The sequence below is a fragment of the Arachis hypogaea genome, chromosome 18 (assembly GCF_003086295.3).
Source record: "Arachis hypogaea cultivar Tifrunner chromosome 18, arahy.Tifrunner.gnm2.J5K5, whole genome shotgun sequence".
In the NCBI taxonomy this organism is placed as follows: Eukaryota; Viridiplantae; Streptophyta; class Magnoliopsida; order Fabales; family Fabaceae; genus Arachis; species Arachis hypogaea.
In genome coordinates, this window is record NC_092053.1 from 85,119,921 (window position 1) to 85,147,205 (window position 27,285).

Here is a 27,285-nt window from a genome sequence, read left to right on the forward strand (position 1 = left end):
TTAAACGTGGGGAGGTCGATATCGATCTCCATAGGTTAGCTATTTTCTTCTTTTCAACACCATTGTTTTATTTTCTTTGCTCATTATTGCATTTGCATGTTTAATTTCATGTTTGTTGGATTTTATGCATTTAGCTACTGCTTGGTTGAGAAATAATAAGTTTCTTTTTAAAGACCCTATTTTTGAAAAATTATCACTAATTTAAAATCAAAATTTTTGTGTTAAAACTTGCTTGAAGTTGTATTTGGAACATGGGTTTTGAGCCAAAGAACACACAACCTGTGAGATTTTGAGCTTATTTACATGGTTACATTATTTAACCATAAATGTTTATTCTTGTGTGTTATCTTTTCTATAATTGCAATCTTTGCTTTGTTCCATTCTATATGTCCATTATTTAGTGTATTTACATGCTTGCATATGATTGAGGCCATTGTTTGATTCTAGCTCACTTATCCCAAAATTAGCCTACCTTTTACATCGCCCTTGTTAGCCCCTTGAGCTTTTAATCCCCTCTTGTTCTATAAACCACAGTACTAGCCTTAAGCAGAAAAACAAAATAAAAATCCCAAGTTGAATCCTTGGTTAGCTTAAGATAGAAATTGTGTATAATTTAAGTGTGGAGAATTTTATGGGAACATGGGATGATATGAAAAAGTAGGAAATTAAATTGAATAAGTTATTTGAAAATTTGGGAAGCATGCTCATGTGAAATCAAAATAATTAAATTACCATGTGCATTGAAAAAAAAATATATTAACTAATTAAATAAGGGGATACAAAAAAAAAGAGAGAAAAATAATATTACCCCAAATGCAAAATAAAAAGAATCAATGCACATAGGACAAAATTCAAAAATAAGTTTGATACTTGTGCATGTAATGCAAAAGTGGGAAAAATTTGGGTAGATAGGTAAAGTATTTTTAAATTATATAAAGTATGTATATGTTAGGTGAGATCTTAGACTAATCAAGGATTCATTTTGTTAGCTCACTTAGCCTTATATATATATACCCTCACCCTTACCTTAGCCCCATTACAACCTTGAAAAGACCTCATGATATTTGCATTGGTACATTAAATTTTTGTTGATTGGTTAGATGAAGAACAAAGTTTAGAAAGCATGACTAGAGAAGAGTAGAGTGATTAACCCTAGACACTTGAGAGATAGAGTGATATACACTACCAGTAAGGGTTCAGTGCTTAATTCTATGTTCCCTGCTTTCATGAGCTATCTTCTTACAAGTTTATTTGCTTTTTATTGTATGATTTGAATTAGTAAAATCTGATTTATGTTTGTCTTGAAGAGATTATTTACTTTTAACGAAGTATGTAGAAACATTTTTCGTGTAGTTGCATTCATACAGATAGGTTGCATTTCATACATTCTATCATTCCTCTTCACTCCTTTATAGCTTCTCTTGAGCTTAGCATGAGGACATGCTAATGTTTAAGTGTGAGGAGGTTGATAAATCACTTTTTTATGGTTTATCTTGTCCTCAATTGAGTGGTTTTTATCAACTCTTTACCCATTTATTCATACTAATCGCATGCTTTATGTCTTCCTTCCTGATTTTGTGCTATGATTGAAAACATGCTTTTTGGCCTTTATATTACTAATATTAATCCTCTCTTATCACCATTAGATGCTTTGATATGTGTGCTAAGTGATTTCAGAGATTACAGGGCAGGAATGGCTCAGAGGATAGAAAAGGAAGCATGCAAAAGTGGAAGGAATACAAGAAGTTGGAGAAACTGCTAAGCTGTCCAGCCTGACCTCTTCGCACTCAAACGGCTATAACTTTAGCTACAGAGGTCCAAACGATGCGGTTCTAGTTGCGTTGGAAAGCTAACGTCTGGGACTTTGATTTGATATATAATATGTCATAGTTTCCCTGATGATAGGCGACGCGAATGCGTGCTCCATACGAACGCGTCGCAACCAGTGAATTCTGGGCTGTTTCTGACCCAGTTCTCGGCCCAGAAAACACAGATTAGAGGCTATAAAGTAGAGGGATTGCATCCATTCATAAACAAGCTCACAATTCACAATTTTAGGAGTAGATGTAGTTTTTAGAGAGAGAGGTTCTCTCCTCTCTCTTAGGATTTAGTTTTAGGATTTAGGATTATTTCTTCTTCATCACATGTTCAATGTTATTTTTATATATTTTCCTAATTTAATTTATGAACTCTTCCATGTTACATTTGATATCTTTATTAGTGCTAATTGAGGTATTTCAGAATTATGATTGCTTTCTTTTATTTATTATATAAATAATTTGGATTTTTCCCTTTTGGCTTTGGTTGAGTCGTTGGAGACTCTCGAGTTATCAAACTCATTGTTAATTGAAAATTGGAATTCTTCAAGAATTAATTCGAGTTCCACTAACTCTAACTTTTCCCAAGGAAAGACTAGGACTTGAGGAATTAGAATTAATTCATCCACTTAACCTACCTTCATAGTTAGAGGTTAACAAAGTGGGAGAAAAATCCAATTCTCATTACAATTGATAAGGATAACCAGGATAGGACTTTCAGTTTTCGTACCTTGCCAAGAATTTTATTATCTATTTAATTTAATACAATTTATTTTCTTGCCATTTACTATTCTCACTTTTTATCTTATACATTAAAAACCCCCCAATTTACAAACTCATAACCAATAATAAGAACACCTCCCTGCAATTCCTTGAGAAGACGACCCGAGGTTTAAATACTTCGGTTATCAATTTTTAAGGGGTTTGTTACTTGTGACACTCAAAACGTTTGTAAGAAAGGTTGATTGCTTGGTTTAGTAACTATACTTGCAATGAGAGTTTACTATAACTTCTAAACCATCAATCTTCCAGTTCTTCACAATCATCTCGGAGCACAAGCTCTCACCAAAAAAGTACTCCGGGCGGGATTTTATTGGCCAACTCTACAAAAGGAAGCTACAGAATTCGTGAAGACATGTCCACCATGCCAGAAACATGCCAACTTTCACATCGCCCCGTCAAAAGAACTCATCAGCGTAACCTCACCTTGGCTATTTGCAAAATGGAGACTCGATCTTCTTGGACCCTTTCCCCAGGGATTGGGACAAGTTAAATTTCTCATAGTAGGGGTAGACTACTTCACAAAGTGGATCGAGGCAGAACCCCTAGCCAATGCCACCACTCAAAGAAGTCAAAAGTTCCTATATAAGAACATTGTCACAAGGTTCGGGGTTCTATACTCCATCACCACAGACAATGGCACCCAGTTCACAGATGCAGGCTTCAGAAAATTAGTAGCTGACTTGAACATAAAGCACCAGCTCACCTCCTCGAACATCCCTAAGCCAACGGACAGGCCAAAACTGCTAACAAAGTCATATTGGCCGGGCTAAAACGGAGATTACAAGATGCAAAGGGAGCTTGGGCCGAAGAACTTTCACAAGTCCTATGGGCATATCGAACAACGCCACATTCCACCACAAAGGAATCACCCTTCCGATTAGCATACGGAACAGAGGCAATGATCCCGGTAGAGATCGAGGAAGGATCGCCTAGAGTGGTCCATTATAATGAAGAAGTCAACTCCCAACTTCAAAGGGAAGAACTCGACCTACTTCCTGAAATCCAGGAAAGAGCTCGGATCAGGGAAGAAGCACTAAAACGTAGAATGGCTTCCAGATATAATCAAAAGGCAGTGCCAAGAGGTTTCGCTGAGAATGATCTCATCCTAATCCGAAATGATATTGGAACAACTCGACCCGGAGAAGGAAAGCTGGCAGCAAACTGGAAAGGACCCTATCGAGTCACAGAAGTACTTGGGAAGGGGTACTATAGACTATCCGAACTCGACGGGCAAGAACTTCCTAGGTCATGGCACGCCTGCAACCTAAGAAGATATTATAGCTAGAGAAGGTAAAAGATCTCATCATAGGAGGCACTCTTTTTCCTGAAAAGGTTTTTTAATGAGGCACCAAGCTGAAATCCAGAAATTATCCAACTCAAAAGGATAAAAACTCTATATGTACATATTTTTATTTTCTTTTAAATAAAATATATTAGACCCTCTACAAAGTTTTCAAGACGCATTAATCTGAAACATTCATCGTCCGATTATAAAGCGACAGATTGGCAGAAAGTGAAAAACAAAATTCACTGCACGATCACGATAAAGACCAACAAAGATGAAAACCAAATTCATCTAAAGGTCGACTAAACGAGGAATTAACCCACCTTCTACAAATCGGCAAAGATGAAAACAGAATAATGCAAGAAGTTATCGAAAGTGATCCGGAGAAAGGACCTGACAAGGTCCTGATGGATTGCTAAATAATAACTTAAAAGACTGGCCGACGTTAAGAAGTCGGACCAAGTCAAACTAAGTTATAAGTAAACCCTGGAAAGAGGTCTGGCCAACCCTATAAAAGAGGATTACTTTAACTTAGAAGGGCTCGACATGACAAAGTCGGCCCAAAACATAAAGTTATAGAAGTGATCCCTGAAAGAGACCTGAACAAGGTCCAAGAAAGAGGATTACAAAAGTAACTTAGAAGGGCCCGACATGACGAAGTCGGCCCAAAACATAAAGTTATAGAAGTAATCCCTAAAAGAGACCTGAACAAGGTCCAAGAAAGAGGATTACAAAAATAACTTGATCCGACATGACGAGGTCAGCACAAAACATAAAGTTACAGAAGTAATTCCTAAAAGAGACTTGAAAAAAGTCCAAGAAAAAGGATTACAAAAGTAACTAGGAAGGGTCCGACATGACAAAGTCGACCCACACAAAGTGCGAAGGCTACAAAAAGTAATACTTGGCAGAGACCTCACAAAAGGTCCAAACAAAATAGGATTCTGTTTGTTGCCTCAAAGGAATCAAAGCCACAAGCACAAAATCAACTTGAAGAGATCGAACAACAAGGCTCCAGCACTACCAAAAGCCTAGAAAAAGTGCCTCGACGGGATAAAGATCGACATAATACTAAAAGCGCGAAGTTTTGATAAAAATAAAATCAAAAGGGCTACCCAAATCATCCCCAAGAACTTGGAAGCTATTTTTGTTTTTCAGCCTAAGGTTGCTAAACAAGCAACTAAACAAGTGTCAACGGTCAGCAAAATAAAATTTACAAAATAAAGAGTTTAAAAAGCCCACAAGCCGGGCTATCTACATAATCAAGATAAAAAAGTTCAGTTAAACATCAGAAGCCTTCCCGGTAGCATCAGCATGGGGAGAAAGAGGGCGAGTCTGAATGGGCACAGCATCCACAGTCCCATCATCTCGATTCAGGATTTGACAGTCCGGATCAGATACGGGATGATCGACATCAGCTGAAGGAACTGAAGAAGTTGACACTTTGGCAGCAGGCGCAGGGGGAGGTTCAACATCATCATCATCCGAGTCATCAGGGACAAACTTACAATCCCTCACAACATTGTCCAGGCTGAAGAGAGACAGATTGACCTCGGGAGCCAGAACTCGAACCTGCTCCTTCAGGTTCTCAAAAGCAGCATTCACGTTGCCGACAAGGTCACCTTGGAGCTCGGAGTAATCAGTTCGGGCAGACTCCAACTCCTCCCTCAGACGCATTACCTCCCGATAGGATGTAATATAGCTGTCTTTATGCCTCAATGCCGTGTCTTCGGCCAACCTCACAGAAGCCGCCAAGGCAAGGGAGCTAGCCTTCTCGTTCTCCAGCTCCTTCTCTAGTTTTGTCACTTTCACTTCGAGCCCCTCCTTCAAGCCCTTCATCCGGTCAAACTCCTGTTTAGCCTCCTCAATGAAGGCTTTGGTAGCATGAAGAGGAAGATTTTGGACAGTTCGGTACAAGGTAGCCCCCATGTGCGCCATTTTAACACTACTCCGAGTTATAAAGTCCAAATGGCGAAGGAGTGATACATCATCCATAGGGAGGACACCATAAGGACCGATCTGCTGATCTACGAACTCGACCGCGTCAAAATCAGGAGCATCAAGGTTGAAAGGCTCAATGGTTTTTTGCTTTTTGTTGGGAGGAGCACCAGAAGTAGCAACAGAGGCTTGGGGAGGATCAATCAAACAAACCCGGGGAGTCGGGATTACCTTCCTCGCCCTAGGTGAGCTCGGAACGGCCGGCTTCGACTGAGTCTGGGATGATCCCTCCCCGGCCGCCTTGGCCAAGACGTTTTTGGCTACGGTAGCTTTCTTCGCCCTTTTGAAGGCCTTCATAGATTCATTATCCTTAATCATCTCTGCAAGCAAAACACAAACAGTAAGGAATCAATTAATAAATAAAAAAAAAGCTTGCAAATAATATAGGAGTAGACAAAAGAGAAAAATCAAAAAGTTAACTACCCAGCTCAGTTCGGAGGAGAGAGGGGTTGGTTAAAAACTTTTTTGTGTCAAGATGGGGAGGCTGACCCCAGGTCTCTCCCAGAACAGTCACAAAAGCTTGCTCAGCCTCATCCAACATTTCCCATGAATATCTAGATACCCTCACGTCTTTTTGCCATTCCAAGGAAAAGGTGTGCTCGTCATTTTCGTCCAGAAAAAACGGCCGAGCTCCTTCAACAGCTCAGACTTTAAAAAAGTAATTTTTAAAATCACGGAAAGATTCATCAAACATAGAGAAGACCTTTTTTCCTTGGGAAGCTCGGAAAGAAACCCAAGCGACTTTCTTCTTAACTACCCCAGGCTTCGTCAAAACAAAGAGATAGAAGAAAAGGGATTGCAAAGCAGGAATACCAAACCCATGACACAACAATTGAAAGATTTTTATGAAACCCCAGGAATTGGGGTGAAGTTGGGAAGGAGCAACATTACAGGACCATAACAGGTTGGTCTCAAAATCAGTAAAAGGAAGGGTGATACTCATCTGGCCAAAAAACAAATCGTAAGCATAGAAAAAAGGGTGATCTCCAGCAACCCGAGTAGAGAAACAAACTCTCTCTTCAGAAGTGGGAGGTACATGTTTGTAATTCTTTTCCTCACCAACACTACTACAGACCCTATGAAATTGCCTAAGCTGCTGACAAAATTCAGTATCAACCAAAGAAACACACAAAAGAACCATTGAATCCACCCAATCGGCCATGCCCTCAGGGACCTGGGAAGATGTCTCAACAATATTCTTGCGAGAAGACATGAGGTCAACTAGTCCTACAGCAAGAAGAGAAGAAAATAGATTACTAACCCAAAACATCTCGAATAAAAGATAAAATATCTTAGAACAGCTCGGACAAGCACGACACAGAGCAATACAAACAAAAGGAAACCCCAGGACCCGTACTAAAGATCCAGGGGCATCCTTTTGGGGGCAAGTTAGGAAGAAATGATTCAAGAAAACCTACAAGTTTACATCTCTACACACCCTAACAGGAAGATAACACTACGAGAAGAAAGCCACGAGTTATAAATCAAAAATCATCAAAATAATTACCTCCCAAAAATTTACAAGTCTCAGACGGAACTAACAAAGAAAACAAAAGCATCAAGAGGAAGTTAAGAAAACACACCACGAACAAAAGGCAAAAAATGAAATTATAGGTATGGTCATCCCCTAAAAGGTACAACAACAATGAAAGCCACCAAACAGGGCAGAAATCAAGGGGCAATCTTTTGAAATTGTGAGCAAGATACAGTTTTTTCAAAAAAAAAATAAAAACAGCCAGAAGCGACAGTGGAACATGAAAAGCCCTAAGAAGCCTCAAACAAGAATACCAGGAGTAGGCAAAAAAATGAAAAAGAAAGTCAGAGATAACACATTACAGCGACAAGCAAACACAAAGATCATAGAAAAGTCCAAGCTTTTTTCGGCATACAATCAAATATCAAAAGTCACCAAAAAACCAAAAACAAAGCAATGAAAAAGTGAAGAAACTATAAATGGAACCAACCCGGAAAAAAGCGGAAAGCTTCAGAAGAGTTGAAGACGGAAAGACGGAATCGCCGGCAAAATTGCTGAGTGACGCCGCAACGCAAGAAAAAGCAAATGTAGGCGAAAAACTTGTAGCGAGAGAACGGAGGGGGAAGTTACAAAGAAAAATGAAGAAGAGAAACCGTTTCTGATTGCAAAAAGTCAAAATAAAAGCCAAGGGAAACAGGTTAATTAATACCAATTAATGAAGGTATTAAACCCTCACACGTTCCCAAGAACAAAGCGCTGATATAAAAAGCGCGCACTTTTAGAGGAAAACGTTCCACATTCAAAAAGTTTCTACAAAGAAAAGAATCGACAAAATGCTCGAGTTCGGCTTCACCAAAGAAAGATTGAAGTCAAAAATTCGACCTCAAAGCAGAAGACCAAGCTCAAGCAGGGGCACTGTTCATACCCTGGGTCGAGCTGTCCAGCCCGGGATGTTCTACCAACAAAGCGACCGACCTCTTCAGGTCAGGGTAAACCGACCTCTTACCAAAGAGCTCGGCCAAAACGACAGGAAAGCCCAATAAAGGGCCCAAATAGAGGAACACGACCCAAATCCTAAGGCAGTCCAAGCATATAGAGATAAGGGTGGTTCCCTTAAAAGATAAGTTGACCTCAACTCAAAGATAGGATAAAATAAGATAACTAACTTATCTTATCCAAAAAGGTCACTCTACACCATCATAAATACACTGGAGCACCCAGGTATAACTCATACTTTGATTCTACTAAAAACCTATATTAATACCCATGCTAACTTAGGCATCAGAGTCTCTTGCAGGTACCCCCCACCCTCCGGTGACAAAGGATCAGCAGTGCAGCCAGTCCCACAAGTCAGACATGACAGCTCTGGCCGCCACTCACCAGCCGGACACGTCAGCACCGACCAGCACAGAAGATCTCGTCCGAGATCGACCTACAGTTTCAGGTAACCCTCAGAACAGGAAGGTTTCTAACCAATGTGTGGCTTTGTCTCTCAGTGAAAATGGGAATAACAAGAGTTTATAGATGTTAGGGTGGACTGCGTTGGTTTTGACAGTGTCACAAATTCTCAAAACCACAGAGAGGTGTTGGTTTGGATCTTCAGCAGCACTTCCTCCATATTGACAATTATTCTGAACCAGAGTAATCAATTGAGGCTTGAGTTCGAAGTTATTAGCATGGACATTGGGTGTTAGGATTCTGCTCCCATAATTCCTTGGGTTGGGGATAGTGTAAGAGGCTAAAACTATTCTCTGAGGCTGGCCATTGTTGTTAGCCACATCCTCAGGAGGATTTGGTAGGTTACCCTCCATCTCTTGATCCTCTTCTTCTGATTCTATTTCTCCAATAACTCCCTTTCATCTTGCTTCTCTTCTCAATCTCAGGAATGTTCTCTATGGCTCAGAATCAAAAGAGGTGGATGCACCTCTTCTTCCTCCTGGAATACAACACAAAGAAAACAAGAAAACTAAAATAAAACACTCTACTGCTAGAGTGTGGTTAAGAATAGTTGAAACAAAATCTCAAACAGTTAAAATACTTAACAAAAACAAATAAAAAGTGCTTAATCTAGATTATCACCTACTTAATCATTGTCAATCTAAATCAATCCCTGGCAACGGTACCAAAAACTTGATGAGGGAAAAACGATTCCACACAAACTCACCGGCAAGTGTACCGGGTCGCATCAAGTAGTTAAACTCACAAAAGTGAGGTCGATCTCACAGGGATTGATGGATTGAGCAACTTTAGTATAGTGATGAATTTAGTTAAGCGAAAATTTGATGAATTTGGTGAAATTTTGATTAATAGACAAGAAATTTCAACCAAACTAGAGTGTAGAATGAAAATTGACAGAAAAGTAAATTGCAGGAAGCTTAAATGGCTGAAACTTAACGTGCAAGAAATTAAAAGACCTAAAACTTAAATTGCAAGAAAGGTAAATTGTAGAAACATAAAGTTCCAGTAATTTAAATTGCTGAATCTAAACTGCTGAGAAACATAAATTGCATGAATATTAAAGGGATTTGGGTGTTGGGAATCAACATAGAACTGGAAAATGTAAATTGCACTAAATGAGAGACTCTAAAGTGAAGAAATTCATAAAAATTAATCACTCGGAATTTTAGTGCTAAAATAGAAATGGAAAATTTGCAGAAGAATCAAAACAGAACGAAGACTTGGATCAGTTCTAAAATCCTAAAAGAGAAATGAACGATTTGCAAAAGAATATCAAAACAGCAAAAAAACTAAGATCTTAATTGCTCTCTTAACAAAACAGAAAAGAAGAAATTGTAGAGGAAAGCAAAACAGAAAGAAAACTCAGATCAGATCTCAAATTCTTAGAATTATAAAAAGGAAAAGTAACAGATGACTTCAAGCTGAAGAAATTCAGAAGAATTTTTCAATCCCAGTTCCCAGATCCAAAGCAGAAAATAAAAGTTGCAGAAGAGAAAAAGCAAAACAAAGGAAAATTCAGATCTGATCTCCAATTCTAAAATTCTAAAAGGAAAATTAAAAGAGAGCTCCCTCATGAAATCAAATCTCTCTCTATTTATACACTTTCCAATTCTGTCATTGAGCACTTCGAGTGTGCTTTTTGGCCTGTGAAGAAGTGGATCAAAATGGCACTTAGTTGCTGCTTCCAGGGGAACGTTGCGTTCTCAAAGTGAGCCCAGCATTCATTAAGCCACGCGTACGCGTCATTGACGCGTGAGAGTCCTTTTGCCTCTTTACTCATCAATGCGTACGCGTCACTATTAGTCTTCAGCTCCCAGCATTCTCGCGCGTACGGGTCTTCAATGGCGTTCACTTAATGAGCACTATGTTTGCTTAGTGAGCACTACCCACGCATGCGCGTCCTCTGCGCGTGCGCGTGGGTAGCAAAATACCGATTTCAAGCTTCTGCGCGAGCCACGCGTGAGCGTGCTTCCTTCCAGATCCTCCATCGACGCGTGCGCGTCATGCACGCATGCACGTCGATTACAAAACTTTAGCTCCAAATTTGAATGTGCCAAAATATGCTGCGTAAATGAACATAGCGCTCTCTTTGAAAATGAGGGCCAGCCACTTCCACGCGTACGCGTCATGCACTCGTACGCGTGGGTCTTTGAAAGTTGCCCCTGACGTATAAGCATCCCGTACTTCATTTGAATGCAACGTTATTCTGCAGTGCTTCTCCTTTTCTTCATTTTCTCGCCTAAAATCAACGAAGCAAGGAATCAAAGTCTCACCAAAATCATAAGAATTCGCATCATTCATAATAATCACTTAATTCTTGCATAAATCTCATGATTTTGTATAAAATAAATGATGTTTGATTGAATCAAAATAATCATGAAATTCCACTCCAACCACTTACTTATTGTGCAAGAAAGTGCATAAAACCTAATGAAACAAGTGAAAAATGCTTGTGAAACTAGCATACGATGACTTGTCATCAGTAATTATGAGATTCTGCACTTAAAGTTGTCTTTCTAAAGCTTTTACAAAAAACTTCGTTTTCCGCATTATTTTATTATTTTTATTAAAATATTATTTTTAATTTGATATTATTATTTAATATTTTATTATTATTTATTATTTTATCATTAAATTTTCGAAAATTACCCCACTTTAACTTTTATCCTTTAAAATTTAATTTTTACTACCTGTAACTTTTAATATTTCTACTTTAACCACCCTAACTTTCAGAAATTACCAAATAACCCCCCAAACACCAAAAATTTTACTTCCTTGCCCTTTTTAAGATCTAAAGCCTGTTCTTCATTGTTGTCCATCACACTCAAAGTGTTCTTCGTGTTCTTCATAAATTCTTCAGATTCTTTCTCTGTTTTTACCCGTTTTTCAGTTTTTTTAGCAACCGATTTTTACCATAATTTATAATAAATTCCCAGCCACTAAAACCCTATCTTTTTCACATGATTTTAACACAAATTGAACCTCAGTTTAGGCCTAGGGTTTCATTTTTCTAGAAGCTCTAAGAACATGAACTCAAGGCTTGAATATCATCAAGTTTCATCAAAATTTCACCAAATTTTCACCAAGAATCAATCATATATGCAACCAATTTTTAGCATAGCCAAGTCATACAACATTCACACAACTCAAACACAAATAATCAAGATTAATTTCATCAAACCCTACCTAGTTTTGCAGCTCCTAATTCGGTTATACTTTCAGGTGGTCTTTAAGCACTTTTTCCTCCTAAATCACATCAAGAACAACTTTAAATCCAAAAACCCTCAACTAACCGAATCTTACTCAGCATGTTAAGAAGGGATTTCTTGGCCCTCAATTCAAGTTAAGCATGATTCCTAAGGAAGAACATCAAGAAAACACATGTTTAAGCATGTTTTCTTGAAACCGAAGCAAAAGAGAGATGGTGCAGCCAACTCACCTTGATTCCAGCCTTGATAAGTCATATGGTTATGTAGAGAAAGAAGAGAGGATCATTTTTTTGTAATCGGAGTTTTGATTTGAGTTTTAGTTCAGAAGAAATCAAGCTTTGAAGATTTATGAACCAAGATCTTTCTCTCCTTTTTCTCTTGATGATTTTCGGCCACAATGAGAAAATGAGGCAGCCTTGGAGGTATTGGTGGTGTAAGGTGAGTTGTGATTGGTTGGCTTGGAGGTGGGTTAAAATAATATTAAAATATCTCAGGTGTATAACTACGAAAACTAGATGTATTGGAACACTCATAAAAATATCTCTAAAAATTCTTTTCTGAGATACTGCATAAATGACAGTAGTAACATATTTATTATGAGAATAGAACATGTATGATGAGGCCTTAGCATTGCTAAAGTCATCAGAGAGTGCTGGTGCTAAGCTGCACCAGTAAACTGTGAACCCAGTTAAACAGATTTCCTATTTTTAACTAAAACAAACCAGGTAATATTATAAAATCATTCAAGAAGCTTCTAATACTAATATAATAATAATATTATACTATTATCTATCATCTCCATGAATCGAGTCTGGTTCGTCAAACTGAGACTATTTACGAAAATCAGAATCAAAACTTCTAACCGATACGGTTCAAAAACTAGGTTCTTTATGATTGTGTTGTCGAGCTTGTCTCAACTAAGGTCCTGACCTAAAGAAGACATAATAACAATGAGGATTGAGATGCTTGATGATACAGCAGAGGTGTTCCCTTTACTGATCTTCCGGAGAAATTCGTGCCTTTAGAAAGGATCTCGTGTACTCGAAAAATGGGGTTGTTACAAATGGCTTATTCAGAGAGCGACGCGTACGCGTGAGGGACGCGTAAGTGTGGGTTGGCTTGCACAAAAGGCACAGTGCTCACGCAGTGCAAGCGTAACTCTCTGGAATTTGGCTTGGGGTGGAATTTGAATCCACACGTACGCTTGGGTGACGTGTGCGCGTGAATGGTTGAAAATGCTTGAGTCACGCGTACGCGTGGGTTGGTGCTCTATTTTTCAAAATTTTCTATGTTTTGTGAACCAAACCAAGCATTCCAAATCTCCAAACAACTACCAAAACACCATGAAACCTTATTTAACATACCAAACTACCAAATAAACTCAACAAATCAATCAAAACATGAAATTAAACTAATAACCAATATGTACAAAGAGAAAAAAAGGAATGATTTTCCCATGGTGGGGTGTCTCCCACCTAGCACTTTTGTTTATTGTCCTGAAGTTGGACTTATGGGAAGCTCCTCATCAAGTTGGCTTGTGCTTGAAGCTATCCTTGAGCATCCACTAATGCTTGAGTCTCCAATAGGCTCCATTTTTCAAAATTAATGCCTTCAAGCTTTGATGGAGTTCTCCACAAATCATGAGCTCCCAAAATTGATTCTCCTTGTGCGATCCAGGATCCCACACTTTGTTTTGACACCCGTCTTCAAGTTAAACCTCATTAGTCCATCTGGGTGGTAAGCAAGATGAATTCTCATCTAAGCAACCAGACATCCTCCTGGACTCACCTAATTGAGCACTAGTCCAACCTTTGTATCTCACCTTTGATGTATCAACCAAAATGAGCCTTGATTTGCAACGCCAACCACGAAACATCCTTCTCTTGTGCTTCATCCCACAAAGTTCCCTAAGTTGTCCATCCATTTCAAGCAAGCCATATTTGAGTGGTATAATAAAGCTAATAGAGATAAATTTCACCAACTCAAATGTAGGAGTAGATGACAACCTAGGAATAGAAGCTTCCGAAGATCTTGACAAAGCATGCTCAACTCCCCTCTTTCTTTTTCTAAGGGCCTCCACCTCTTCACAAGAATTCATAATTTCAATCCTTTGTTCATCAATTTTATCCAACTCTTCTCCATCACTCAAATCATACATTAGAGGGTAAAAGAAATCTACCTCCACAACATTTTCAAATTCACCGGGAGAAGGTTCTTCAAGTTCAAAGGCTTCACCACCAAGAAGGTTTGATGCATGATCTTCATCACCAAGGGAACTCAATTCTTGCTCTATTCCATCCAAGTCTTCATATGGAATATGCATTGAAGGATGTGCCCTTTCCTCCTTAACATTAATTTCAATCTTCTTGGAGGGGTTCTCTTCCACTCTAAATTCCCATGGAGGTTCCGCATCTCCTAAGTCTTCCACCACTTCTTCCTCTTCTTCAACAATCATAGGTTCCTCCAATTGTTCCAATACAAAAAAATATTCACCATTTTCCATTGGAGTTTCCAATCTCTCCTTCATACTATGCTCTTCATTTGACTCTCCACATGTAGCCATGGGGGTTCTTTGAGTTCTCAAACATAGAAAGGCGAATCGGTTTGCTACCTCGATCAATGCAGCCATAGATTCTAGTACCTCCCTTTGCATTTCTCTTTGTCCTTGAAGTAGCAATGATGCACGGAAACTTGTCTCTCAACATATTTTCCTTCGGTAAGTATAACCGAATTGTCGTCAAGTAATAACTCACAAAAGAGTGAGGTCGAATCCCACAGAGATTAACGGATTAAGCAATCAATAGTTGATTAATGTAAAATGGCAAGAAAAGTAAATGTAAGAACTAAAAATAAAATGAACATTGGGATTAAGAGAATTGCAATCCTCCAGATCGAGTTCATTCTCATCTATTCCTCAATCAATGCATTTATTGATCTCCTTGGCAATCTTAAGTGATTGGATCCCAATTCCTTGGCAATCCAATCTCTCTAAGCTTGAACAATTTCCCAATTCCTTGATTTAATTGCTCATGGGAAGAGATGAAGTTTGGTCACTGATTATACCACACACATTCATAGATCAAAGTATTGGTAGGATTAAATGTCATAATATCCATCCAACCCCCAACCTAATCCAATGTGAGAGAGCATTTCTAGCATGATTTCCTCATTCCTCTTCCAAGGTTCAGAGGAAATCCAAGTATAAGCAATTTCTCTTCCGAGACAATTACCCAATTAGATGAAGATCAAAAGCTCTCTATTAAAATCAAGAGAAGAGAAAGAAGAAGAAGAATAAGAACTACAATTGATCCATTGAATCACAATAGAGCTCTCTAACCCAATGAAAAGAGTTAGTTGATCATTGCTCTACCAAAATAGAAAAGAAAGAAAGTGTAGAAAAGTGAAGATGAAGATTAAAACTAAAATTGGAACTTCAAAATTCACAAATGAAAAGTACAAAGAAAAGGAAGAGAAGGAAAAGTGTGTGAGGGGAGGGAGTCCGAAGACCCCTCTTCAATCCCCCCTCCCCGAATTCCAGAATCAATTCAATGTAGAAACTAAGGCCTTTTTATAGGCTCTCCTAAATTACAAAATGAAATGAAATTAAAAGTAAATTACAATGAAATGAAAATTAACTATTCTAGATGCTTCTTGTGGCCTTGATTGGTTGACAATTGTGGGCTTGCTTGCTTGAGCTTTGAAGTGGACTTGAGAGAGAAGTGAATAAAGTTGAGGTCCAGGTGGTAATCGTTAGTGTTACCGTTAGCCATACCAACGCTACAAGTGTGGCGTTAGTGCTGAAGTTATTGTGGCTAACGTTACACTTGCTAAAAGATGCCTATTGTTTGTGCTTAAATTTCATGCCCACTATAAATCATTATATATCGTTAGAAATCCTTGAATGTCAGCTTTCTAACGCAACTGAAATCACCTCAATTGGACCTCTGTAACTCAAGTTATGCTCCTTTGAAGGGGACAGGGTCGCTGGCATAGTCGATGGTGTTATTGGCAAAAGTGAGTGCCAATAACGTTGGCAACCAGTGGATTAATATTTCCAGGTTCTGGAGCTCAAACTTGATGTCCACCCCATACTATTATATATTTTTGGAAAGCCCTGGATGTCTACTTTCCAACGCCTTTGGAGGCGCGTCATTTAGAGCTCTACAAGTCGAGTTACACTTCTTGGAAGGTGAAGAGGTCAGCTGGCCTTACTACAGGTTGATACCATGTTCATCTTTGCACTTTCGGGGTAAGTTTTCTCCCTTAAATTTAGTGTCCACCATGTAGTGCCATATATGCTTGAAAAGCTCTGGAATCCTACTTTCCATTGCCATTGGAATCACCTCATTTGGAGCTTTGTGGCTCAAGTTATTCTTGTTTGAAAAAGGCATGGTCAGGCTGCCGGGTGAGATTTTGCCCACGTTAGTGGCACTAACGTGGCCACTAACGTAGGCCTTCTTTGCTTTGCAAACGTTAGTGGCGTTCACTTTTTCTACTAACTTTCACAGCTGCCTCCTTTCTTCCACGTTAATGCCCACATTAGTGTAACTAACGTGGCCATTAACGTGGGTCTTCCTTTGCTGCGCTAGCGTTATTGGCACTCACTTTTGCCAATAATGCTGCTCCTTCTTCAAAGTTAATGCCATTAACGTTCCCACTAACGTTCCAAACTTTCCTTCCTTCCACAATAGTGTCCACGTTAGTAGCACTAACGTGGCTCTTCTCTGCTTCTTTTGGCCTGAAATCAAACAAACAAAGTGCATTAAGGTAACATACAAGATGATCTTTATATACTAAGTGTGCTAATAATACTCAAAATCAAAACTTCAATTAGTGTGATCTATTTTATCATATTTACCCTATATATTAACTAAAATTCACCTATGCTTGAGATTTTGTTTCATGAAGAGATTTTTCATGCTATTACTCATTTATTGGCAAAATTTGTATGAAAACTAACTAAAACCTACTGAAATAACTATAAAAAAGGCAATGATGCACCCGCATCAAGCAAAGTGAGAGAATCATCCATTGGGACTTGGGGTAGATAGGAGGGTTCATTATTTTGGAGGAAGGGTTCATGATAGGAATATGGTTCTTCTTGGTAGGGGTATGGTGGTTTCACACTCTCCAATTTTTTCACTTGTTACACAACACACTCCATGGTTGCTTGAAGTCGGTCCATTGTTTTCTTGAGGTGATTTCATGATTCTTGTTCCAACTTGCAAGCATAAGTAAGATCATATTGCTCTTGGATCGATGGACATGAATATTCTTCCATGGAGGGTTGTGGTGAAAAGTAGAATACATCTTGTGGTTGAAAATTCGCATACATTGGACGTGGTTCATCTTGGTAATAGTATGGGGGAGGTGGTTCTTGTAGGTGTTGAGGTTGGAATGGTGGTGGCTCTATATGTGGTTCATATGGCTTATATGGTTGTTGGTATGGTGGGTAATGATGTGTGAAAAACGATCCAACACAAAACTCACCGGCAAGTGTACCGGGTCGCATCAAGTAATAATAACTCACATGAGTGAGGTCGATCCCACAGGGATTGAAGGATTGAGCAATTTTAGTTTAGTGGTTGATTTAGTCAAGCAAATCAAGTATTGGTTGAGTGGTTTGTAATTTGCAGAAGCTAAATTGCTTGAAATGTAATGGGAGAAGGGGAAATTGCAGTAAATGAAAGAGCAGGAAAGTAAATGTGCTGAATCTTAAAGAACAAGTAAGGTAAATTGCAGAAACTTAGATTGCAAGAAATGTAAATGACTGAATCTTAAAGTGCAAGAAATGTAAATTGCTTGAATTATAAAAGGAATTGGGAACGGTGATTGCAGAAATTAAACAAGCAAGAGTAAATTGCAATAAACAAAAGAGTAGAGGATTAATTGAATTAAACTAGATCTCCACAGAGAAGTAAAAATTCTTTGAGAATTTAAAAACAGAGAATGAGCAATGCTTAATTTGCAGCAATTTAAAAGAGGTTGAAGATCTCAGGAGTGGAAGAGACTAGATAACAAGTCTAGATCTCAAATCCTTCCTTGATCCAATTAGAACAATTGCAAAAGAAATAAAGGAAATTAAATTGCAGAAGTAAATTGCAGAAGAGTAGAAGAATGAAGCAGTAAATAGAAACTGAAATTCAATTATGCAGAAGATTAAAACAAGATCTCAAGGTGAGATTGAAACAGAAGTTCTTCAATTCTTCACCCAAGATCCAAAGCAAGAAAAGTAAAGAGTGCTCAAACAAGAACCAGGAAGAAGAGAGATCAATTCTCCTTCCAAATTCTCTAAGATCCAAATTCAAAAGTAAAAAGCTCAAAAATCAAAATGACAATCAAAAAAAAAATTCAAAGTAAAGTCTAGAGGTCCTAATTACATCAAACTAGCTCCTATTTATACACTTTCTATTCTTGGACTTTGGAATTTGGATGGGCTTTTGATTTGGTGAAGAAATGAATTATGTTGGATTTTTAATTCAATTTTCAGCCCAATATTGCACCTCCCAGGGGTAAGCTCAGTTGGAAAACCAAACTGAGCCCCCAATTGTTGCTGTCTGTGTCATTTGGTGCACGTCCCAGCTTTGGTTGAGTGTGTGACACTAGAGCTCAGTTGGAATTTTGAACTGAGCTCTAGGCCGTGTCAAGTGTGCGCAATGCTTCCTCCTTGGTGCGCCAAAATGCTTGTCACAGCCCCCTTGGTGTGCAAAATTGTGCGCCAAAGTGTGGGGAGCTTTGGGATGTAGTGCTCAATTGGAAAAACCAACTGAGCTTTCCTTGGTGGCGCCTTGCTCTTGTCCTCAAGGTTCCAGTTCGACACTTGGTGGAGGAAGTCTTGGAGCTAATTTCCTTGGATGAGTGGGTGCTCCTTCTTTGTGTTTCCAAGAGCTCCCTGGTTCGAACCTTGGCCAATGCACCTCGGATTATTTTTCTTGCAAGCTTGGTGGCGCTCCTCCCTTATGTTTCAAAGGATTCCCAAGTTCGAAACTTGGCCCAAGAATTTTAGCTATTTCTTATTGATTTTCCTTGCAAGGTGAGTAGCGTGTGGTTCCAAGTTCGAACCTTGGATGAAGCATTTTGGCTATTTCTTCTTGATTTAATTTTGAGAAGTCCCCGATAAAGCTCACTTAGTGAACTGAGCTTCATGCCATTTCCTTGCTTCCTTTAGTGCTCAGTTGACTATTTGAACTTAGCTTGGTGCCTTACTTTCTCTTATTTGTCCTTGTGAAGCTCAATTTGCTTTCTCAACTTGGCTTCCATTCTTCTTTGACTTTTGCCACTCTTTTCCTCTCTTGGGCATGCTTGTTGCTCCCTTTGGACACATTCCTTAGGCCACGCTTTTCTTCTTTTCTTCTTTCTTCACCTACAAGTAATCAAAACAACCAATCAAAGTATCACCAAATTCACAAGGTTTATAAATCATTAAAAATCAATTAAATTTGGCTTCAACCTCATGATTTAGCATCAAATAAATGGTGGTTGTTTGATTCGAGGAAGACATGTATTATCATTCCAAATTACTTACTTAGAATGCAACAAAGTGCATAAAACCTAATAAAAACAAAGAAAAAGGCTAGTTAAACTAGGCTAAGATGACTTGTCATCAGGTAAGGATTGGGGTCATATGAAGGTGTTTGGTAAGAAGAGGCTTGTGAGTATAGTTGAGGATTATATTGAGAATGGGGTTCATAGGCATGTGATGGGGCTTGTTGGTAACTACAAGGAAGTCCATCATAGCTATTGGATTGATATGCATTAGGAGTGGAATTATACCTATAAGAGGCCGGAGGAGGTTGTTGCCAAGAAGGTTGTCCATAAGCTTGAGGCTCCTCCCAACCTTGACTGTTCCATCCTTGATGCATATTCTCATTGAAGCTTCCATTTCCTACAATGAAATTGAAACCACACTCATAGCCAAAGTGATGAGAATTCATGATAGCAAGAGCAAATAAAAACAAAAACTAGTAACAAATAAAGAAACAATTTCCTATAACTACCAAAGACTAACAAAGAAGTAAAAGGCAAACATATTCACAATATTGATATATATAGAATAACCAATAACAAGCACACATTTGCAAGTCCCCGACAACGGCGCCATTTTGAGGCACACGTACGCGTGGGTTGGTGCTCTGTTTTTCAAAATTTTTCAAGTTTTTGCACCAAACTAAGCATTTCAAACCTCCAAACAGCTACCAAAACACCATAATACCTTATTTAACATACTAAACTACCAAATAAACTCAAAAAACTCAACAAAATATGAAATTAAGCTAATTTGACCAATATGTACAAAAGAGGAAAATGAAAGATGTTACCATAGTGGGGTGTCTCCCAACTAGCACTATTGTTTATTGTCCTTAAGTTGGATTTATGGGGAGCTCCTCATCAAGGTGGCTTGTGCTTGAAGCTATCTTTGAACATCCACCAATGCTTGGATTTCCAATAAGCTTCATTCTTCAAAATCAACATTCTCAAGTTTTGATACAGTTCTTCACAAACCATGAGCTCCCAAAATTGATTCTCCTTGTGCGATCCGGGATCCCACACTTATTTTTGACAACCGTCATCAAGTTGATTCTCATTAGACCATCCGGGTGGCAAGCACAATAAAGTGCCAAAATCTCCTTCTAGACCCCTCTAATTGAGCACTAGTCCAACCTTTGTATCTCACCTTTGATGTATCAACCACAATAAACCTTGATTTGCAATGCCAAGCACAAAACATCCTTCTCTTACGCTTCATCCCACAAAGTTCCCTAAGTTGACCATCTGTTTCAAGCAAGCCATATTCGAGTGGGACGATAAAGCTAATAAAGATGAATTTCACCAACTCAAATGTAGGAGTAGATGACAACCTAGGCAAAGACGCTTCCAAGGGTCTTGATAAAGCGCAATTGACTCCCGTTATGCTTTTTCTAATGACCTCCACTTCTTCACAAGATTTCATAATTTCAATCCTTTGTTCATCAAGTTCATCCAACTCTTCTCCATCACTCAAATCATTCATTGGAGGATGAGAGAAGTCTACCTCCACATTGCTTTCAAATTCACTAGGAGAAGGTTCTTCAAGTTCAAAGGATTCACCACCAAGAAGGGATGATGCATGATCTTCATCACCAAGGGAACTCAATTCTTGCTCCATCCCATCCAAGTCTTCATATGGAATATGCTTTGGAGGTTGATAAGCGGATAATTTATACGCTTTTTGTCATTGTTTTTAGTATGTTTTTAGTATATTTTAGTTAGTTTTTATTATACTTTTATTAGTTTTTAAATAAAAATCACATTTCTGGACTTTACTATGAGTTTGTGTGTTTTTCTGTGATTTCAGGTATTTTCTGGCTGAAATTGAGGGACCTGAGCAAAAATCTGATTCAGAGGCTGAAAAAGGAATGCAGATGCTGTTGGATTCTGACCTCCCTACACTCGAAGTGGATTTTCTGGAGCTACAGAAGCCCAATTGGCGCGTTCGCAATTGCGTTGGAAAGTAGATATCCTGGGCTTTCCAGAAATATATAATGGTCTGTACTTTGCTCGAGATTTGAGTGATGGAGTTAAATGCCCAAACTGGCACAAAAGCTGGCGTTTAACTCCAAGAAAAGTTTCTACATGTGAAAACTTCAATGCTCAGCCCAAGCACACACCAAGTGGGCCCGGAAGAAGATTTCTGCATTAATTACTTATTTCTGTAACCCTAGGCTACTAGTTGTCTATAAATAGGAGCTTTTACTATTGTATTTTCATCTTTGGACGTTTAGTCCTTAGACCTTTGAGGCTGGCCATTCGGCCATGCTTAGACTATTTTCACTTATGTTTTTTTGACGGTGGAGTCTCTACACACCATAGATTAAGGTGTGGAGCTCTGCTGTTCCTCATGAATTAATGCAAAGTACTATTGTTTTTCTATTCAACTCAAGCCTATTTCTTCTCTAAGATATACACTCGTTCTTCAACATGTTGAATGTGATGATCTGTGACACTCATCACCATTCTCACCTATGAAAGCGTGCCTGACAACCACTTCCGTTCTACATGCAATCAAGCTTGAATGTGTATCTCTTGGGTTTCTAATCTAAGATTAGAACCTTCGTGGTATATGCTAGAATTATTGGCGGCCATTCCTGAGATCCGGAAAGTCTACACCTTGTCTGTGGTATTCCGAGTAGAATCTGGGAATGGATGACTTTGACGAGCTTCAAACTTGCAAGTGTTGGGCGTGTGACAAAAGCAAAAGGATCAATAGATCCTATTCCAACATGATCGAGAACCGACAGATGATTAGCCGTGCGGTGACAGCACATTTGGAACATTTTCACTGAGAGGATGGGAAGTAGCCATTGACAACGGTGATGCCCAACATAAAGCTTGCCATGGAAAGGAGTATGGATGATTGGAAGAAGGCAATAGGAAAGCAGGGGTTCAGAAGGAACAAAGCATCTTCATACGCTTATCTGAAATTCCTACCAATGTATTACATAAGTATCTCTATCTTTATTTTATGTTTTATTCATCTTTTAATTATCAATTCTCCATAACCATTTGAATCTTCCTGACTGAGATTTACAAGGTGACCATAGCTTGCTTCAAGCCGACAGTCTCTGTGGGATCGACCCTTACTCACGTAAGGTTTATTACTTGGATGACCCAGTGTACTTGATGGTTAGTTGTACGGAGTTGTGACAAAGAGTTGAGATTACAATTGTGCGTACCAAGCTGTTGGCGCCATTGATGATCACAATTTCGTGCGCCAAGTTTTTGGCGCTGTTGCCGGGGAACAAACAATCCCTATGCAACCAAGTTTTTGGCGCTGTTGCCGGGGATTGTTCGAGTTTGGACAACTGATGGTTCATCTTGTTGCTTAGATTAGGTAATTTTATTTTATGTTTATGCTTTTTACTTTTTTATTTTTTTGAAAATTTTTTTTTCAAAAATACAAAAAAAAAAATTCTATTCTATTCTTCAGAGTTTTTAAGAATGAATTCTAGAGTTTCATGATGATTTGTTGAAGTCTGGCTGGTTGTGAAACCATGTCTAAACTTTTGGACCGAGGTTTCAACTTATCATCACAAGAGCTTATTGATTTCCATCAACTTTGCTATTAAAAGTAATGATCTGCTAAAGCTTGGCTGGCCGTTGGCCATGTCTAGTGTTTTGGACCGAAGTTTTCACTGAAAGCTTGGCTGGCTAGTAAGCCATGTCTAATTCCTGGACTGGAGTTTTAGACTAACATTACATGATTCTTGGAATTCTTATTAAAAATTTTGAATCTCTTTATTTTCTTTTCCATATAATTTTCAAAAAATCACAAAAAAAAAATTATAAAATTTATAAAATCAAAAATATTTTATGTTTCTTGTTTGAGTCTAGTGTCTAATTCTAAGTTTGGTGTCAGTTGCATGTCTTTATTCTTCTTGCATTTTTTGAATATATGCATTATGTTCTTCATTGATCTTCAAGTTGTTCTTGATGATTTCCTTGCTGTGATCTTTAAATTCTCTTGTTTGGTGTCTTTTGTTGTTTCTCATATGTATTTTTAAATTGTTATAGTCCTTAGTATACAAACTTCTGAGTTTGGTGTCTGATGAGATATTTTGGTGAGAAACGAATTTCTACCAAAACACCCAAAACTAACCGGCAAGTGTACCGGGTCGTGTCAAGTAATAAAAACTCACGGGAGTGAGGTCGATCCCACAGGGATTGAAGGATTGAGCAATTTTAGCTTAGTGGTTGATTTAGTCAAGCGAATCAAGTGTTGGTTGGGTGATTTGTGATTTGCAGAATGTAAATTGCATGAAATCAAAGAGAGCGGGAAAGTAAATTGCTGAAACTTAAAGAACAAGAAATTAAATAGCAGAAACTTAAAGTGCAAGAAATGTAATATGCAGAATCTTAAAGTGCAAGAAATGTAAATTGCTTGAAAAGTAAAGGGATTGGGATGAGGATTTGCAGAATTTAAACAAGAAAAAAACTAAATTGCATCAAACAGAAGAGGGAAAGGGAATTGGGATTGAACCGGATCTTATAACAGCAAAGTAAATGAACAATGAAAGCATTAAACAGAGAATTGAAATGAGAATTTAGATCTCAGGACCCAGAGACTAGAAAACCAAGTCTAGATCTCAATGCCTTCCTAGATCCAACAAGAACAATAGCAAGGGAATTGTAAATTGCAAAGAACAGAGATGAAGAACAATGAACCGGAAATGAAATGCAATTAACAGTAAAGAAAACAGAGAGATCCAAGATTGAGATTGAAACAGAATTTCTTCAATTCTCCAATCCAAGATCCAAGACAAATGTAAAATGAAATTGCAAGTAAAAGGAAACAAAGAAATTCAAGTACACTCAGTAACAAAAGCTTCCCAAAAACTATTATGAAAATTCTAAAAGGAAAGCTCTAAAGGAAAACTCTCAAAAAAACTCCCCAGCCAAGCTCCCTAAACAAATTGAATTCTATCCTATTTATACACTTTCCAAAATGATCTTCAAGCCTTGAGTTGGGCCTTTGTTCTTGGTGGAATTGGGTTGAAAGAGGCCTTGGTTGATTGCTCTTGAAGATTGAAGAAGAACCGAAGTGAACCAATTGAACCGGAAATGGAGTTAGCCAACGTTGGTCTTCAACGTTAGGGTCAAAGTTAGGGGTCTAACTTTGACCCTAACTTTTCATATCAGCAAACCACATTCTTCTGGTTTAGACGTTGGCGCCAACGTTAGGGGTCTAACTTTGACCCTAACGTTGGCCTTGCTTGGTGTGATTGGTGCCAACGTTAGCCTCCACGTTAGGGGGCTAACGTTGGCGCAAACGTTGCCTACTCCCCCATTGTGATTTAAGTGCCAACGTTAGCCTCCAAGTTAGGGGGCTAACGTTGGCGCAAACGTTGGTAGCCCAGGGAGAAACTCTCAAGTTCCAACGTTAGCCTCCAAGTTAGGGGGCTAACGTTGGAGCTAACGTTGGCTACTTCCAAAGAGTGATTCACATGCCCAACGTTAGCCTCCAAGTTTGGGGGCTAACGTTGGGGCTAACTTCATGCAACCCGGTTCAATTTTCACTTATTCCATTGTCCTCTCTTCACTCCTAGCCATTCCTCTTTGCTTCAACCTTTCTCCAAGCCTTCTTCACCTATCATTGATCAACCAAACTAATCAAAGTTTTGCTCAAAATCATGAGGTATTCAATCTTCCACAATATGCAACAATTATAGCTTAAAACCTCATGAAATGGCATGAATTCACATATGGTTGGTTCAATCAAGGGAAACATGAAATTCTACTCAATTAGCTTGCTTGTAGCTTAAGAAAGTGCATAATTCTAATGAAAACAAAAGAAAAAGACTAGCTAAAATGGGCTAAGATGACTTGTCATCACAACACCAAACTTAAAGCTTGCTTGTCCCCAAGCAAGAAATGAATTTATTAAGAAGAAAGAATGAAATGGAAGAGGAAGTTCATGCTAGCAAAGTGTTATTGATAGTTCATGGGGTTTTATGTGGATATGCAAATGCTCACTTCTTATTGACTCCTAGGCCTAGAAAGTCTCCTTCAAGTTTCAAGTGACATACTGCTATGACCTCTCATTATTCCTTTATCCTTGGCTATTACTTTATTCAAAAGCTTTATTTGAGTGTCATGTGTAGCAAGTTCATTTTCTTTTTATACTTGACACATTATTCACCATAGACACTTGGCTCACATTCCTTCTTAAAACATTGATGCCCAGCACCTCTTTGGGCTACTAAATGCTTTGTAGTTAGGTTGCTCTTGATAGTGGATTTTCAGCTGATGATCCCGGGTTAGTTAACCCAAGTCACCAAGTGTTGAGGCACTCCTAAGAGCTTATTAATCCAAGCAGATCCTAGTACAAAAACATCACAGGCATATATTTCAGAGTTCAAGCTATTGGTGTCCAGCTTTGTTTCTTTTTGTTTTTCTTTTGTTTTGCCACTTTTTGGCTTTCTTTGTTCTTTCTTTCTTTTTGTTTTTCTTTCTAACCAAGGAATTCAATTCAATTGAGATTCATAGACAGTCGGCCACTCTCTACTTAGAAGGAGATATCCTAGCTCTTTATTCACTAAAGTGAGTTATTATACAATCACACACACACCACCACTTACTTTTATTCTACTTCTAACTAACAGAGACCATTTCATTTCACATTCAAACTGTTCTTTTATTAAATTTAAAGATGCAGGGGACAACACATACTTCTTGTTAAGTGAAAATGAACACACAAGCCAACACATAAAAACCAGCCTACAAAAACATAATTGATGCATACTACACTAACAGTTTCTGTTAAAATGGGCATATTCATACTTCCAAATTAGAGCAATTCAATACTGATGGAGTTAAATGACAATACAACCTCTTGGTGGCTCCTTCTTCTTTCATCTCAGCTAATGGTGAGTAGTCCTCCCATAAGAGTGATTGATTTTCTGCCGTGTTAATGGAAGTTGCTTGTTTCTCAAGCCCTTATGTGATTTGTTAGTGTGCAAGAATTTCTTGTAGGCGTTTGACTTACTTTGGTGTGTGAACACCAAACTCAGTCTCTTGCCATGTTTCTTATCCATAACCATATGTGAAAGCTTAAATCTTCGCTAAAGGTAATAGAATTGAAAACTAGAAACAGACAATGCTTAAATGATTTGTCAGATTGCTTGGAGCTGGTAACTCTTTATATAGAAAGTGAGAATGTGCTTTTAAGTAAGATTTTGGTGGAACACCAAACTTAGAATCCTTCATTCTCCCTTAATATGTTTTGGTGTGAAACACCAAACTTAGCTCCTTGCAATACATACTACTCATTTAACCTTTTTATTGAACTAACTATGAAAGAAAAGTACCTCCGGTTGGGTTGCCTCCCAACAAGCGCTCTTTTATTGTCACTAGCTTGACATTGAAGCTTTCTTTTATGGTGGTTGATGACTGTAGTGCCTCAACTTGTCCCCTCTGATCGTGAGCTTCTTCTTTGTTCCTTGGTGCTCTATCTCAGCATGTTCTAGTGATAATATTTTGCTCACAGTGTAGTAATCGTTAGTCTGTTGGTCTGTTCCCAGTTGTTGATAGACTAACTGCACTTTGTCACCTTTGAAGAGCCCTTCTGTTGGGATTTTTTTGTTCTTCCACCCCTTTTTGATTCTGTTTTTGTTTTTCTTCCTTCCTTTTGTTAATTCTTCTTCTTTGAAAACAGGCTCCCTTTTGAAATTCCTTTTCTTAGTTGCCAATACTACAATGTTCCCTTGAGCTTCTTCATTACTTTGC